Below are 18,258 nucleotides of genomic sequence, written 5' to 3' on the forward strand. Positions count from 1 at the left end.
TTTTTGTATACTAGAAAAGAACATGTGAACACCAAAGTTAAAAATACAATGCCATTTACAATCACACAAAAAATATATAGGTGTAAATTTAACACAAATGCACAAGATTTTTATGCTGAAAACTACAAAATACTGATGAGGAAGATCTAAATGAATGAAGTGGCCATAGAGTTGTTCATGGAACTGAAAACTCAACGTAGTAAAGACATCAGTTCTGTGCAGTTTCTACCAAAGTCCAAACAAAATTTTTGTAAATGTGGAAAAGATTATTCTAAAAATTATGTGGAAAGGCAAAGAAGCTAGAAGACCTGAAACAGTTTTGCAAAAGAAGAATAAAGTGAGAATAATTGTACTTCATTTCAAGGCTTATCTAGAAACCAAGGCTATGTGGTATTAACAGAGGGATGACGCAGAGATTAATGGAATGGAATAGAGGATCCAGAAATAGACCCACCCAACCAATCAATATTTGACAAAGGTACAAAAGCAATTCAATGGAAGAAAGATAATAACCTTTTAAAAAAATAATGTTGAAGCAAAGTGGACATCCACGGGCAAACACCACCACCAACAAAAAATCTACCGAAGCCTCACACCTTACACAAAAATTGTCTCAAATGGCTCACAGACTTCAATATAGAATATAAACTACAAAACTTTTAGGAAAAAAATTAAGAGGAAAATCTTCAGCTCAGACTTGATCCCAAAAGTATGATCCATAAAAAAATAAAAAATAAAGAGATGAAGTGGACTTCACCAAAATTAAAAGCTTGTGTTCTACAAAACACTCTCTCAAGAGGACAAAAAGACAAACTACAGACTGGGAGAAAATATTTGCAAACCACAGAATCTGACAAAGTACTAGTATCTGACATAAATTAAAAAAAAAAACAAAACTAAAAACACAACTGTTAAAAAAATTAACAATCCAATTGGAAAATGGGCAAAAGTCATGAAGAGACATTTCTCCAGAGAGGATGTGCAGGTGACAAATAAGCATATGACAAGATGTTCAACATCATTAGCCAATAAAGAAATGCACGTTAAAACCACAATGAGATATTACACACCTGTCAGAATGCCAAAAATACAAAATGATACCAAATGCTGACCAGGATGCAGAAATATTGGATCACTCATACGCTACTCGTGGAAATGTAAAACGGTACACAGTCACTCTGGAAAACAGTTTGGATGTTCCTTTTAAGCATGCACACACACACACACACATACAAAACCACATATGCAAGTACCATGCAACTCAACAATTGCACTCTCAGGCATTTATTGCAAATAAATGAAAATTTACATTCACACAAAAACCCTGTACAGAAATATTTATAGCAGATTTAGTCATCATAGCCAAAAACTGGAAATAACTCAGATATCCTTTACCAGATGAATGGATAAACAAACTGTGGTCCATCCATATCATGGAATTATACTCAACAATTAAAAGGAGTGAACTATTGATATGCACACAACCTAAAGGATCTCCAGAGAATTAGGCTGAGTGAAGAAAGCCAATCCCCAAAGGTTCCATTTACAGAACATCGTTGAAAAATCAATATTATAGAGATGGAGAACAAAATCATGATTTCCAGGAGTCAGGGATGAAGGCAGGGAGGGAGTGGGTGTGACTATAAAGGAGTGGCCCAAGGAAGCTGTGCTGGTAGAACAGATCTGTATCTTGAGTGTGGTGGTGCTTACGAAAAACTGCAAAGTGATCATATTGCATAGACCTACACACACACACACACACACACGAGCACATGTAACACTGGTGAAAAGTGAATAAGCTCCATGGGTTGTACTAATGTCACATGCCTGGTTTTGACAGTGCACTCTAGTACGAGATGTTAACTCTCCCCGGTCAGCTGGGAGAAGGTACATGGGACATCCCTGAACACTGCGGTCCCTGGGGGAAAGTGCATGGGACCTCCCCGAGGTGGGAGATGTCAGCACTGGGGTCAGTTGGGGGAAGGTGCACCAGACCTCCCCATGGTGGGAGATGTTAACAGGAGAGTCATTGCATGGGACATCTCTGAACACTGGAGTCACTGGGGGAAAGTGCATGGGACTCCCCATGGTGGGAGATATCAGCACTGGGGTCAGCTGGGGTAAGGTGCAGAGAATCTCCCTATACATTCCTTTACAACTTGCTTTAAATTAATAATTATTTCAAAATAGAAAGTTACAAATGAATAAATGGATAGATAGGTAAATAAATGGAACCTGACATTGGAGAGCTATTTAGCATCCATTCTCTTCTGCTGCTATTTAAGAAACACTTCTAGAAGTCAAGGCCTTTACACATATTATACTTCGGTTACTCCTCTCAAAAATCCTGAATAATAGGTATTATTATCTCTATCCTGCAGATGGAGAAGCAGACTCAGAAGCATAAAGCCACTTGCCCAAGGGCCTCTGTCTGTCAAGAGCACACACTCGTGCCCACTCCGCACCACTCCTTCTACCCTTGAAGGCCACACCAGTCAGCAGATGGAATACCCCATCTGACACACTGCCAGGGGTGGACTTGCTCACCTAAGAGGGCCTGGGGCCTGGGATGGGGGAAGCCCATAAGCAGGTCTTGATGGGGAAATCAGAGGGTCAGTCCCTGGAGGGCAAGGTCAGCTCCTGGGAAGTAGTTGGGGAACTGGGCCACTCCTTCTCTTCTGTCTGCACCTACCCTTGAAGCTGGCCCTGGCCCAGTGCGGGCACACCAGGGACACTCCCCAGCACTGTTCCCTCCCTATTCTTTCCTGACTGGCTCCCCATCAGGTCACCCACCCCTAACCAATGCCATCTCCCCTTTTACAGAGCTGAACTTCATCACCCAGTCCCCAGAGGCAGCAAGACATGGGCCCCATTTTCCAAATCCTGACGGCTCTCATTTAACCAGAAGACTTGGAGGGGTGAGTTGGAAATGGGTTGGGCTGGGGCTGGGGGTGGGGTAGATATGGAAGAGAACACTGTTTGGGGGCTGCTGACAGAGGGTCAGCTGAGCAGGAAAGCAGAGTTTGACAGCAGCTCCCTTCCCTCTTGTAACCTCAGAGAAGGCACATGAATTATTTATGCAGCATTGTTTTGGTTTGGGAAAACTGCCCCACATCTCTTTTGCATTTAAATAGGGATTATGGCCTAGAACTTGGAGAAGGAAGGCAGCATCACTAGACAGGGTAAGCTGAGCCTCAGTTCGCTCCTATGTAAAACGGGGATTATGGCAGCATCTCTGTCTTGTGAAGGCCAAGCAAAGATGATCCATGTAAAGTCCTTAGCAGAGTAGCTGGAACCTAGTAGGTGCTCAATAAACGCTTGTTGAATGAACAGACACGCTAGATGCCTAATGCATGTTAGTTACATGGGCAGCCCTCTCTGGGGTCACAATGCCACTCTGCCTTCTAGAGCCAGCCCATGTGGCAGCTCTGTAAGGTATCTCCCGCTCCTTACTGGGAAGCATGTCTTCCTCTGTACTCCTGAAGCCCTTTCTTTGGGCCTCTGTTATTGTCTTGCCCAGTCCACCTTGCATTATATACCCATGAACCTCAAAGTCCAGGCCTGCACCCCCACCCCCACCCCTGTTAGGGGCCAGAGCTTGTACAGCTCATCTTTCAGCATCAGACCCAACTTACCTTCAGAAAGAACGTTCTTTGAGCCAGAGCTAAGAGACATCACCTCATCTGACCTTACCAGAGGGCGCTATTAGCCCTTTCACAGATGGAAAGACTGACCTAGAGCTCAGTAACCACCCAGACAGGAGCACGGAGAACCAGGAGATGCCTCCAAGATTCTCTGCTCACTTCCTACTACCCCACCCTGCGTATGCCAAGGAAGATGAGTAACTCTGGACAGAACTGGGGAGGGAGCAGACAGGCAGACTGGCCACATACCTCTGTCCTCCACCTCACAGATCACCCAGACTTCCGGCTTTGCGCAAGTTTTGCTTCTCTCCCCAGCACTTTGGGGCTAACCAGATTGTTTCCAAACACATTACATAATTGCTCGCATATTTATTTATGCCAGCTCTTGAATATTAAACGATCGATAATATAGAACAGAAACATGGGCGTTTAAACCCAGCAGCTTTTGACAGGCGTTGGTGGGGAAGGAGGTTGAGGAGAGCCATCCCTGAGCCATTTATGGGAGGAGAAGGTGACATCCCCCCTCTTCTTTTCCTGAGATGGGTTGAAAGGCTTCCCGGGCCCATGGTTGGCAATCACATGGTGGAATTTTCACTGTGGGGTTTCGGCCTCTTTTATTACATAATGACAAAGATGCGTTATCATTTCCCTAAAGGATACTTGAAGCCAGAGCCTAACCACCTGTATGCTTGTTCATTTATTGAGCACCCTCTGTGTGCAGTCCCTGTTAGGCTTTTATTCACCCCGGGGTGCCCTCATGAATGAAACAAATGAGACCCCCGTCCTCATGGTACTGCCACTCCAGTGGACAGGTAACCAAATCAATAGATGGCTTCAGAGCATCACAAGCAGTGTGAACAGAACAAAACGGGTGGCAGGGTGGGATTGGCCGGCATTCCCTGAGGAAGGGACATTTGACTGGAGGTCTCCATAGTAGAAGCAGCCAGCCATGCAGAGGTCCGGGATTGGGGAGAATGTTCTAGGCATATGGGAGGGCCCCCAGGAGCAAGTAGCCCGTTTGAGGTTGGGGAACAGTGAGGAGGACAGTGGGCCGGGAGGGGTGAGCAGAAGCCCAACATCAGTGATGCGGGCGAGGAGTGCCTACTGAGGGTCAATTGGGCCAGGCCTGTAGGGCCTCCTGTGAGGAGTTTAAATTGTAGTCTACATGTAGTGGCAAAGCTACTGGAGGGTTCTGGAGATCTAGTGACTGTTTGGGAACCATTGCTCTGCAGCTGGGAGAGGGCTTGGGGGTGGGGGCCGGTGCCAGGAAGGGCTGGGTCTGAAGTGCTGGGGGATGGGGCTGCCCTGGCCCCAAACCTGACCTTCCAGCCTCCAGAGGGAATCTGTCCAGGGTGATTGTGTGTCTCCCAGGGTGGCTCTAGAAGCCTGGCCTGACCCAACTGGAATCACAGTAACTCTACTATCAGCCATAAAAGTACCTAGGATTTATTCAGAACTGAGAGTGAGCCAGGCACTGAACAAGCCCCTTATCCTCACCATCACCCTGTGACACATGTAGTTTTATTATCCCCATTTCACAGAAGAGGGAACCAAGGCCCAGAGTGTTAAGTAAAATGCCCACAGTCATCCAGGGAGTACACAGCAAAGTAGGGATGTGAACCTAGTCAGTCTAGTTACACAAATGCAGCCCTCAATCCATGTTGGCTGAATGAATTAATAAGAATAATAGTAACCACTTAATTATTGTGCTGGCGAAGTGCCAGGACCCATTTTAAGTGCTTTAAAAACATTCACCGCTTAGTCTTCTCAACAGCTCCTGGAGGTAGGCTCGACCACTAGCCCCACTTTACAAAATGAGAAACTGAAGGACAGAGGGTTATATCACTTCCCTAACGGGGATTTGAACCCGGGAGGTCTGGCCAAATTTGCATGTCGGAGCAACCTATTAGGCTGCTGTCAGGAACACCGGTCTACAAAGCAGCTCTGGCCTCATTTACGTGTTGACAGTAGTGCCCACCCGCTGGGCAGTGCTGGGGGTGGGAGACAGCACGTGGGAACGTGCTCTGTAAAAGGTGAAAACTTATACAAATGAGAGCTTGAAAGCACTTGAGGGTTCCTTTAAGATTACTTATTTATTTATTTGAGAGAGAGAGAGAACACAAGCAGAGGGCAAAGGGAGAGGGAGAAACAGACCCCCGCAGAGCAGGGAGCCCGATGCAGGGCTCGATCCCAGGACCCTGAGATCATGACCTGAGCCGGAGGCAGATGCTTAACTCTCCCTATCTTTTTTTTTTTTTTTAAGATTTTATTTATTTGACAGAGAGACACAGCGAGAAAGGGAACACAAGCAGGGGGACTGGGGGAGGGAGAAGCAGTCTTCCCGCTGAGCAGGGAGCCTGATCCGGGGCTCGATCCCAGGACCCTGAGATCATGACCTGAGCCTAAGGCAGACGCTTCACCGACTGAGCCACCCCAGGGCCTGCAATACTTGAGGATACTTAAACACCTTATCCTTTTAGGGAGTTGGAACGTATCCTTCCATCCTGTTTTCCTCAATGAGGGAATGGAGAAAAACATGGGCCCTGCCCCTGGCCAGACTGCCCCTGGCCAGACTGCCCCAGAGCCTGAAACACAGGGGACAGAGCAAAGAGCTGGGGTCGTGCACTCAAACCCCTGGTACCAGCTTGTAAACTCTGGGAAGCTCTTTCCGCGTGCGATCTGTCTGGGGAGGTGGCATGGTGTTGACAGCCTGGCTGCCCGGCCCACCTCCGCTAGCATCAGGTCCCGGTGACACAATCCTGGGCAAGTTGTTTAAACACTCTCCCACGTCAGCTTTATAATCTTTAAAACGGGAGTAGGAAGCCATCCATTTTGATGCTATTGGAAAGATTACCTGGGAGAGAAAAACTGATGTGTCCAGCAGAGCCCAGGATATCAACGGTGCTCAGCGGGTTTCTGTTCGCCTGGTGGTCCCCCGTGGGAACGGCTGCCTCAAAGGGGGAGGACCCCAGGCCCCTTCCTGCTGGGACCGTGTCAGACTCTCCACTGCACAAGCACTGGGAACAGACCGTTCGCCATCCGTATCCGTTTACGGGGGCTGCTATAACAAAGCACACAAGCCATGCACCTTGACACAGACTGTTGTCTCATGGTTCCAGAGGCTGGGAGCCTGACACCAAGTGTCAGCCAGGTTGGTTCCTTCCAAGCCCCGTGAGGGAGGATCCGTTCCTAGCTCCTGGAGCTTCAGGGGCAATCTTTGGCATTCCTTGGCTTATGGGTGCATTACCCGGATCCCCCACATTTGGTATCATCTTCCGTGCGTGTGTGTGCATCCAAATGTCCCCTTTTTGTAAGGACACCAGTTGTATTGGATCAGAGCCCACCCTAACGACCTCACCCTACTTGCTTGCCTCTGTAAAGATCCTATTTCCAAATAAGGTCACGTTCACGGTTACCGAGGGTTAGAACTCCAAAGTACCTTTTAGAGGAAAAGTCCAATTCAACCCGTAACACTATCATAATTGTTTGAAGTGGATTCTGGAAGGGTCATCAGTGCATTCATGACATTTCTTAAATAGACTGAAAGAATATTTTACATCATTTTCCAAAAGGGCAACATCCTTCTCAAAAATGACTCCTTAGGGCGCCTGGATGGCTCAGTTGGTTAAGCGACAGCCTTCGGCTCAGGTCATGATCCTGGAGTCCCGGGATCGAGTCCCGCATCGGGCTCCCTGCTCAGCGGGGAGTCTGCTTCTCCCTCTGACCCTCCCTCCTCTCATTTGCTCTCTCTATCTCATTCTCTCTCTCAAATAAATAAATAAAATCTTAAAAAAAAAAAAAAAAACGACTCCTTAGCTTCCAGGAGCTTCCCATTAACTCTTGGCCTTAAACTCCAGTGTGGGTCTCTTGGGCCATCATCTTCCATAAAGAGCAAGCAGCCTTGAACCTGAGCTCTTCATTAGCCCCGACTATGCGCTGAACTCACAGAACATGGGAAGCTAGGGTCCTAGCCTTTGAGGCAGGCACAGGGGAGGGCCACAAGGACAGGCAGGCAAGCAGCTGGCTGTTCTTACTGGACAGTAGGTGCTGGGGTCACAGGGCCCTTCCCAGCAGTGATCCTCAGGGGTGAAGGAAAAGCCTTCTTTCCTTTATCTTTGTCTCCTTGAAGGGGAAAATGCCCTTCCTGAGTGCTCTGAGAGCATGGGAGAAACCCCACTGGCTCTTTGTGCGGTCAGATAACTCATCAGTCACTCACCTTTCATTCTGGGATGAGACCTACTCCTTAGTCTGCCTACACAGTCACTCACCTTTCATTCTGGGATGAGACCTACTCCTTAGTCTGCCTACACAGCAAGTGCCAAGTGCAGAGGAACCCAAACCCGCTCCACCCCCAGCTGGCATCCCCAGCTTGGCCAGGGTCCCTGGAGAGGTCAGGGGTCAGTGGTAGACCAGCCCCCCTGACAGATCCTCATCTTTAAAATAAGCTCTCCCACCCCAGATATTGAACGTTCCCATGTTGCTTGAACCGAGAGCCAACAATCTGCATTTCCAATGCCTCAGTGACCACTGAGGGCAACGCACAGTTGCATTGCACTGACTGGAGTGCACTCACAAGCATGCTGAGGTGCTGGGTTTGAATCCCAGTGCGGGCCAGTCTGAGCTGTGTGATCCTAAGTGAATCTTGTCACTTTTCCAGTCTCCGTTTCCTCGTGTGCAATGTAGGGAGAGTTCCTACCACACAAGTGAGGGATGTCTGTAAAGGACCTCACGTGGTGTTAGGCAACCAGCCAGTACTCTCTCTTTGGGCCTCAGCCTCCTTCCCTGCAAACTAAGGTATGGGACCAGGTAGGTTCTGGCCAGCTCTGCATGGCTCTTGGGAGCAGTCTCCAGGCAGTCTAGCATCTTGCTGGGCAGAGAAAGCCTCCCAGGCCCACAGGCCTGCTCTACCAGCAGCTCGCTGTGTGACCTGGGGTGATGGCCCTCTGCCCTGCATCGGCCTAGTGGCTCCAGGTGCCTGGGGCACGGTGTCCAGGGCCCCTGACTTCATGCAACCATCCAGAGGTCTGAGTTTTTGCCTCACCAGGTGCCATCAATTCTCTTTCCCCTCCCCTATTCTCCTCCTGCACATCTCGAAGTCTCTGAGACCCACCCAGGGTTGCAGAATCAGGAGCTGAGGCTGCCAAATGGGATGCTCCCCACCCCATGTCCAGGTATCCCTTGTCAAACTGACGGCATTGCTGAATCAACTCACCCAGACTCCAGAGGGCAGAACGTTTTACCCCTTTTGGGGGCGGGAGGCAGCGGACGGAGGTCTGAGTCCCCAGGACACGTATTTCCAAAGAGGAGCTGCGGTAGAAGGAGTGCTTGAGTGAAAGCCTCAGTGCACTAGGGGTGGGCTGTGGGCCCCCTGGGGTCAGGAAGGCTGGGGTGGGCCGCACTCCAGTCTGTCTCCCTCTACGCTTCTGTCGCAGGGGAAGGTCTGAGCCTAAGCCTTGACATGATGCCGCTGCTGTTTGCAGTGTCCCCGGGGGTATTCTGCTTATTGGACCGCGCCCAAGGGAGCATGAAACAAAAGTTTGTGTAGCAAGTCGAGTGGGCTCGTGGCAGGGTGGAGAGAGCAGGAACTTGGGGTTCAAACTGGGTCCTGCTGGGCAAGGGACCTCCCTTCTCTGGTCCTCGCTTGGCTCACCTGGAAATAGAGCAACAACCACATTGCAGGGTGGTCGTGAGGAGGGAGGTGCTCTTGTAGGCCACGTGCCAGCCCCACCAGCTGGTCGTGAGGCAGGACTTGCCCCTCCTTCTGGGCCCCATGCAGCGTGCAGCTCCTCAGCTGCCAAGAGCAGAAGCCTCTGGGCCCCGACTCTGCATGCCCTGCCCTCTGGGTCTTTCCCTTCACTTGGTCTGTCTTCAGTGGACACTGGCAACTGTGGTGGCAGAAGCCCTGGGTTCAGACATGGAGGGCTCAGATGGGGCCCCTTACTGATGGGCCGGCCTCAGTTTGCCCATCTATAGACTGAGCACGACATCCCTTGCCTTGGGGGCTGTCATGAGAGTTACTGAGACAACCTATACACAAAGGCCTGGTAGGTCATTGATGAAAATTATTTCTGAGTCCACTGGGGTCAAAGGCTACTGGGCCCCCAGGTGTCCCGGAGCTCCCTTAGGCCTGGCTCTCAGCCTTGGCCTGCCTGGGTCAGTGAGAGAAGTAAGAAGGAGTCTGCTTCCCTCTACTAGGCCAAGTGTAAATAAAATGTGTAGGATCTTATTAGAAAGAACCAAAGAATTCCTGAACAACCTCACCCAATGATAGAAGCTTTCCCCCGAATCCTTGACTGGTAACTTTTTAATATTTTCCTGGTTGCTTCCAGGGATGGGGACCTCACTATATGTCATGTGGCAAGGAGCAGAGACGGCACACAGTTCATGCACTTCATGCTCAGGCATTTTATGCATTAAAACCCCACACTCCTCACTCTGGGCATTGTTACTCTTACTTTAGAAACAGTTTTAACAACGAGAATGACCTGATTCCTTAAGCCAGAGATGGGAGACCCTGCTCAGGTTTCACCTCCCCTATAACCATCCCCAACATTAATCCACCTCCATGAAAATAAATCACTCCATCTTCCCTGTCCCTGCCGCTCTTCCCATATGCCTCTGTTGTCAAATGCATCATAGGTGTTTTATTTGGTTGTTTTGTTACCTCTCTCCCTATAGACCCTAAACTCCCCACAGCGGGAGTGGGGCAGTGGAAAGAGCTTACTTGGGCCTTAGACTCAAAGAGGTCTGACCTTCATGCCCTATTTCCTTCCAGCCCTACGACCCAGAGGAGGTGATCTAGCCTCTCTGAGCCCATGGATCAATGCCAGTGTCTTCCTGATCCTCTCCCTCCCTGAGCACAGAGCTGAAGTCCTGCTTCTCTCCGTATCCCTAGTCCCCGACACACAGTAGGTGCTCAGAACTGGTTGAGTAAAAGAGGTGCAAGGAAGCCACAGGGCGGGGTAAATTATGAGGGTGCAGGTGAGGGAGCTTGCTCCTGGAAGCGAACACACTGCAGTCATGGAGAGCTTATGGCACTGAAGCCAAGAGCAGAGACAAACCAGTCAGGAAAATAAGACCCACAGGCTGAAAACTTGCAGCAGTGTGGGGCTACTTAGTGAAGGGGCAGCAGAGGGAAACACACTGGGGAAAGCCTCTCATCACCACCCAGGGGTCGCCCCCTAAGCACTGCCATCCTCATGGTCCCGGCACTAGCTTCGTTCAACAGAAAAGTATTCATCTGGTGCCTGTGTGACTTAAACCATATTTTAAAAAATAAAAGTCTGGGAAGGGAAGGAAGATGCTAGGTTGACTAAATAATATGTTTGAACAGCATAGATGTTCTGCTCTTTGTCAAATAGGAACTGTTGTGATTAGCACACTATCAATTCACTTAAAAGTGAAAAAAAAGGGGTGAGTTCCTCACACCTGAAATGTTTAAAAATAAAACAAACGTCAGCACACAAAGGGGAAGATTGCAAAAGCTAGGAAACCACTCTGTGGAAGCGCTCTCTCCAGTCATGTGGGAGAAAGGACCCGTTGCTCTACATGATGGGAAAGAATACGTGTTTCCTTCCTGCACTCTGGAAACAGAGAGAAGGGGATCAAGCAAGGCCAGAGAGGCATCCTGGAGGAGGTGAGATCCAGGTTGTTTGGCCTAGACCCTCCCCACCTCTCCCTGGCTGGCCTGTCCCCAGTGTTCACACTCACATGGCCCCGCTTCGTTGGAAGCCTCCGCTCTTGGGTCTGGCCAGATGCACCCATGGCGGCTGCCCTCTCCTCATGGTCCCAGGGCCACTTTATACCAGCCAGCCATACAGGGAGTCCTCAGAACAAAAGGACTTCCAGGTAACCAGGACTGGGGCCAGAGTGCCACTGATAGGATCAGAAGCCTCAAGTGAACAGGGACCCAGAAGGAAGGCAGAGAGAGGCGCAGAGAAATGCCGCCACCCATACTGCCTCAGGCAGAGGTGACTGTTTTGCCAAGCACGTGGCCCGGTGGAGGCCAGCCATGCTTCCCTGGCCCTCCCCACCCCACCTTCCCCCTCGCTGATCCCAAGGCCAGAAAGTGAGGCAGGCCTGCTGGCAGCAGGACTGGGGGCGGCGGCCACCTCACAGGGTGTAGACGCTGCCGTGGCTGTCAGCGCTGAAGACGAGAGGTCAGAGTAGGGGTTAGTGTCTGTGGCCTGGGACTCATCGGGGACAGCGGGGGATTCGCCACCATCTCCAGCCCAGGTAGGGGAGGGTAGCCGGGCCCCTCAAGGCTCTGGGTCTCTAGTGCAGGGGGGCTGCTGAGATGGAAAGAGCGTCACGTAAGAGGGGGGACCTGCAAACCTTGGCGTCCCGGGCTGGGAGGGAGGCTGGACGGTGAGGCCTGGTCTGGACAAGCCCTGTGGAAACTGACAAGGAGCTCCCTGTGGGGGTCGGTCTCTGGCCTCCCTCAGCTGTGCAGGTACCCACCCTCGGAGGGCTGCTAAAACGTGCAAGAGTGTGAGCTCTGGAGGCAGATGGCCCAGGTTCAAACCCTGACACCTGTGTGACTTTGCCGCTCTGTGCCTCAGTTTCCCACCCTGTAAAATGGAGGTGGTGCCAACAGTCCCTATTCCCTAAGGCTTTTGTGAAGATCAGATGAGACAGTAGAGACCTTAACGTGGGTCAGTGCTCTGGAGCTCAGAGCATTGCCCCTGCTCCGTGTCACTACCCGGACCTGGGACCAGCCTTCAGAGTCAGTGCTAGCTGCCCATTTCACAGGTGCAGCCCAAAGGAGATGACCTGGACCCAGGGTTTGAATTCTGAGTCTGCAAACTTTATAGCTGGGAAGTCTTAGACAAGTTCTTGACCCTCTGACCCCTATTTTTTTCATATGGGACATGGAGACAATTATGGGACCTACTTCATGGGATTCTTATCAGCATGAAATTACGCTGCACACATAAAGGGCTTATCCTATACCCCATACTTAAATTGAGAGCCATTTTCACTGCCATTACCACCACCATCATCACTGTTGTCATTTTTGTTATTATTATTATTATTAGAAAGGGAGGCTCAGAGACGGAAGGGGACTTACTAGCAGTCACACAGCAAGGCAGAGGGCAAGACAGGGCCAAGCCCTGGCTTTCCAACCCCCCATCCCTGCTTTCTGCTCACCTCACCATCTCACTGGCCCTTTGTCACCTCTCAGCACATCTTGCCCAGAGCTTGGTTTCTCCTTGCAAGAGGTCACCCTAAAGTATCTGAGAACCGGCCTCCCCTGACCTCACTGCTTCCAGGCACAGGTCTGGGGGCACTGCACAGGAAAAGCTGGTATCCCCCAAGAGGCTATGTCAGCAGAGAGCCAGGGCAGGAGGTTACCTTCTCCCCATGATTTCCACAGTACCCCTCCAAAAGCCCCCAGCTTCCCCACATCCCCCAGGGGGATGCCTGATGGGGACAGGATGCAGCTTTGGGGAGCACATGTCTGAAAACTGCAGAACTTCTGACACCCCAAGGGGCTCCATAAGAAAGGGAAGAATTAGGCCTTCAACTCCCCCAAAGTTTCCTTGGGCCTTGGGGACAGGTCTGGGAGGTCATCCTCAGGCATCTCTTAGTTCCATTAGCAGATGGACCACCTCTGCAGGCTTGTCCCTGTCTCTTTCACCTTCTGCCCATCAGAGTTTGGGCCTTCCCTGGCAAGGAGGAACAGAGACACAAGAGGAGGCAAGGGAGGCAGAGGAAGGAAAGGATGGGGTTTGCTTTAAGGGAAAAGATGAGTTATGTACCTGTTTTAATAATGTAAATAGTACCTGAGCAATAACAATAATTGTTCCTATTTCTTGAATACTTACCATGCACCAGACACTGCACTAAGAAATTTATATACATTACCTCAGTTAATCTTCACTACAGCCTTATCAGGTAGAAAATATCACCATACCCATTTTACAGATGAGTAAACTGGAAGAGGCTTATTTATATACCCTGTGGTGACTACAGATGCTAAGTAGATGATACAGAGAATGATAAATTCTGCTTAGAGTATAATAGGGAGTGCTGGGGACTGTGGCAAGTTGCAGAGAGTCACTCAGTTTTGTTTTGATGCACGATATACGTACATCAAAGTGGTAAACTATACTAATCTTAAATGAACCACTTGATGACTTTTACATAGATTTATACATGTGCTGCCACCACCCAAATCAACATACAGAATATTTCTGGTATGCCAAAACATTCCTTCTGAGGCGTTCTAATTTAATTATTATTTTTTATTTCTTTAATTCTGCAAAACTATCATAGTCAAGAGGAGCCCAAGGACACACGATGTCTAAATATAATGTGATATCCTGTATGGGATCCTGGAACAAAAAAAGATTTTAAAAAAAGGACTTTAGGTAAAAATGAAGGAAATATGAATCAAGTATGAACTTTAGTTAATATTAACATATCAGTATTAATTCATTAATTGTGAAATATGTGCCATACTAGTATAAGCTGTTAATACTAGGGGAGCTAGCTGGGGGGAGATGGGAGCTATTCTCAGTAATTTTTTATTTGTAAATATAAAAGTGTTCTAAAACACAAAGTTTACTAAAAGAAAAAAAACACTCTGCAAATCCTCCAGCAAGATATGTCTGTAGGCCTTTAAGGATCTGGCCTCTAAGCTGCCAGTTTGCCACATCCAGGGCTATAATGCCCTCATTTTACAGATGGGGAAAGTGAGGTCCAGAAAGAGGAAGCCCCCCTCCAGCAGGTCAGTGGCCGAGCCAGAACCAAAAGGCCAGTCAGGGCTCCAGCTGCGGAGTGGGGCGTGGAGTGTGGAGTGTGCATGTGGGGGCTGCCGGTGTCTCCCCGGGTCTCTAAGTGTCTTGCTGAGGACTTGCCCTGCAAGAGGCTGCCAGGGGTCAGCCAGCTTCCCTCTGCTGCTTCCTCCTGAGCTCTCCAGGGCTGTCAGTTGGAAACCAGTTCTCCCACTGGCCTCAGCCCCAGAGGGAGTGGTCATAGGCAGTTCCTGTTCTGGGAGCAGGATGTCACCTTCCCATCCCAGCCAGCCTTGATGAACCTTTTGGGTGTCCCCCATGCCCAGCACAGGATCTGGGTTGAGTGTTGGATGGATAGGTGAGTGAAGAAATGAAGGAGGGAAGAGATAAATGGCAAGGGTGGGTAGTTAGGGGTGTGTGGAGGGAGATAAAGGGGGCCAGGAGCACAGATTCTGTAGCCAGATGGATTGGGTTGAACCCTGGCTCTGCAGCTTCCAGACACATGACCTCGGGCAAGTTACTTAACCTCTCTGTGTCTCAATTTCTTCAACTTAAAATGGGGATAATAGCGGTACCTGTGAGGGAGGGAAGTAATAAATATAGGAAGGGAGGGAAGAGAAATAGGGGAGGGGCTATGATTTAGTTTTCATATCAGGACTTGGAAACTTAGACAAAGCCATATGACTGGCCACTGACCCAGAAAAGGTGGGTGAGTGGCATCATACAGAGCTTAGAGCACAGATTTGGGAACCGGGCTGCCAGGGTTCAAATCCCAAGGCCATCATTTACTAGCCATGTAGCCTCAGATGAGTGAGGTAACATCTTTGTGGCTCAGTGTCCTCACCTGTAAAATGGGTATGGTAACAATCATACTAACTTCACGAGGTTTTATGAGGACTAAGTAATTGACTGGTATGTGTACAGCACTTAGAACTACACCTGACATATAAGGAGTGTTTATTAAATGGAGGAAAGATCTTATGCCAGAAGCCCACTCTCTTCCCTGGAGGGGGCCTCGACTTTTGGGAGAGATCAAGGTCCAGACCCTGTAAATTCACCTGCTGAATCCAGGTGAGAACCTGCCTTAATGAAGTCACATGGGGAGAGGGCTGAACTGGTGACCAGCTGCCCATCTCTATGGCCTCACCCACCTCCAGCCGACCCCAGGATAGGCAGCACTTCCAATAGTTTAAGAGTAGCCAGAAATCTGGATTCTTATCCACAATTTCTCAATTTTTAAACATTGGCACTTAGTTCAATTTTATTTTAAGCTCTTAGCAAAACAAACAAATTTATTTTAAGCTGGCTGCTCTCCCAAGTGGCTGGTTTGCTGCCTCTACCACAGTCCGGTCCTGCCAGTTTGCTTTCTCTTACTTTTCTCCTGCATTTTGGAGGAAAGGAAACTGAGGCCCAGAGAGAAATGTTTGGATCCGTTGTGTCTGACCACTTAGTGGAGTCAACAGACAGTCTGCTGGTTCCCCTCTCCAGGCTGCAAGCCACAGAGCTCCCCAGGTAATCAATCAGACTTTGGACCAGGTAAGGGAAGAAAGCTCAAAAGGGAATTTTCCCCCTTGGCACAGGGTTCTTGCAGTAGCATATTTGAAATATGGCATTTGCACCGTGCATCTGGGGTACAGCCGAGTGTGAAGCAGGAACCACCCCCACTTCCGAAGCCATAGCGGAGATTTGCAGGGTACGAAGCTCCAGCTTCACTCCCAGCCCTGGCTCAGCAGGTAGGGGGCCAGGATTCCAGGGCGTTCGTTCCTAAATCTTACCATTTACCACTCGGTGGTGGCTAAGGGAGGAGCCAGCAAGAAGCTCTGTTGTAAAAGAGGTCACTAAACGAGAGCTAGAGGGGTTGAGAAAAAGGGGAGGCATGTTCTGGAGAGAAGTTTTAGAGGAATATTGTTGGGGAAGAGTTAATTTATAGGCTTGTCATACTCTGAACTTGAGTTGTTTTCTCTTTCTTGTTGAAAAAGCGCCCTTTGGTTCCCACTTATTTAACCACACCGCGCCGCCATTTCCTCATCTGTAAAATGGGGGTAAATATTGTACTCATTTCCTGCAGCTGGTGACAAGGGTGAAATGAGACAGTGTGTGCTGAGGATTAAACAATACAAATCAGCCTTCATTCTCACTGTCAGCAGCAGCCAGCCTGCCTGCATGCACAAGTGGCAGCTTGAGAACCTTCCACTCTGGGCTTTTCTTTACTCTGTCCACGTGATGGTGACCTTCACTTGGCCTGGAGAGTCAGTGCATCTCATAGCTGTGGAGCACTTCTTGTGGGTCAGGTTCTGTGCTAGACCCTTCCATCTATTTTCTCTTCCTTAACCCTCAGAGCAACCCTGGGAAACCAACGCCATCATCACCTTTGCAGATGAAGAACCTGAGGCTCTGAGAGGAACATGACTTATCCAAGGTCACCCCCAGGTGGGGACACAACCTTGAGCAAGTCCCATTACCATCCTGAGCTTCCAGCTTCCTCATTTGTAAAAGGAGGTTCAGGACACCCATCCCAGGGCTGCTGTGGGGATCTATGAGGTAATGACTTGGAAAGTGCGCTGTCAGCTGTAAATCCCAGCCAAAAGGCCAGCATCAATGTGAGTCTTGCAGAGAGGCCTGCTCCCATTTGGGGCTCAGTGCATTTTAGCAGCAAGAGTTATGGAGAAAAGTTATTTCGAGTGTCTGTTTCTTGGGTGGTTTTCAAAATGTGTCTCCTCCTTCCAGCTAACAAATGCAAAGCTGGCTTCAGCAGAGGCTCTGCTCAAAGCAAGTCACTTCCAGTGGAATGACCTGGGAGGTAGAAAGGAAATGGGCAGGATGGTCACAGGGGAGACAGGATCACAGAGAAGGCCTCAGGCTATAGAGTCAGACAGATGTGAGATCAAATCCTGGCTCTTCCACTACTAGCTGTGTGACCCTGCGCCAGCTAGTTAACCTCTCTGATCCACACACAGAGACTTGTTATGATGAAGGGGATGAGCAAGGCAGCTGAGAAGCAAAGCATGGGCATCCACACAATGAGACCAGTTCCAAGTCCGAGACGGGGGCTGCAGATATTGCCGGGGATGGGGAATAGGAAACCAGTCTAGAGTCTGGGGAGAAGGGGGCCCAGGGAAGAAGGGTCAGCTGCTATGTAGGGAAGACTGGTCAAGTAGGGCTTAGCAGTACACATACACTGGAAAGGAAGATTGGTCAGGTAGGGCCTAGCGGTACCTGTACACTGGACCGTGAGCAGCTGGAGGACAGGCACTACGTCCTTTTCATCTCGGTGGCCTGGCTCCCAGTAGGTGCACAGCATACATTCAAAACCCTGAATTTAATATCCACTTTCTTTTCTGCCCCATGCCCACCAATTTAGTCTTCCTTATCTCTTGATCTCCAACCCCACCACCCCACCTTTGTACAATGTGGAAGAATGCAGGCTGTGGTACCTGACAGACTCAGATTCAAGTCCAAACTCTGCCCTTTCTGGCTGGGTAGCATTGGGCGGTTACCTCCCCTCCACAACCCTGTTTTCTCTCCTGTAAATGGGCTAATCCTGCCTCCCTAGCAGAGTTATTGTAGGAGTTAGAGGTGATACATGGGCCCTGACATGCAGGAGGCATTCTGAGTGGCATCAGGAAGTGAAGCTGCTCCTTACCAGAGTAGCCCATGGCCGCCTTGGACTTCTCCACGCACCCACAGACCAAATTCCCTAAGGCACTCACAATGTGTCTTTATATCTCAGGTTACCCAAGCACCCGGGCTGGGTACATGGATTCACTGCTACCTCTGTCCCCACAGTCTCTTTACACAATTTCCACACTGCTCCTATATTGACTGGCCATGGTGGGGCTAACGACGTCCACAAAACACCTCAAAAATGAGCATCA

At 49.5% G+C, this 18,258-nt stretch overlaps 1 protein-coding gene across 1 annotated transcript in view; it reads left to right on the top strand.

Annotated features, from left to right (window-relative positions):
* Positions 1 to 2,099: 2,099 nt before the first annotated feature.
* Positions 2,100 to 18,258, top strand: part of ATP2B2 (ATPase plasma membrane Ca2+ transporting 2) — a 205,415-nt gene continuing 189,256 nt past the window's right edge. Inside the window, exon 1 of the mRNA XM_044916427.1 lies at positions 2,100 to 2,918. The gene's annotated coding sequence lies outside the window, so the exon portion shown is untranslated. The remainder of the gene's footprint in view (positions 2,919 to 18,258) is intronic.

This window comes from Neomonachus schauinslandi, chromosome 1, assembly GCF_002201575.2.
Source record: "Neomonachus schauinslandi chromosome 1, ASM220157v2, whole genome shotgun sequence".
NCBI classification, from domain to species: domain Eukaryota; kingdom Metazoa; phylum Chordata; class Mammalia; order Carnivora; family Phocidae; genus Neomonachus; species Neomonachus schauinslandi.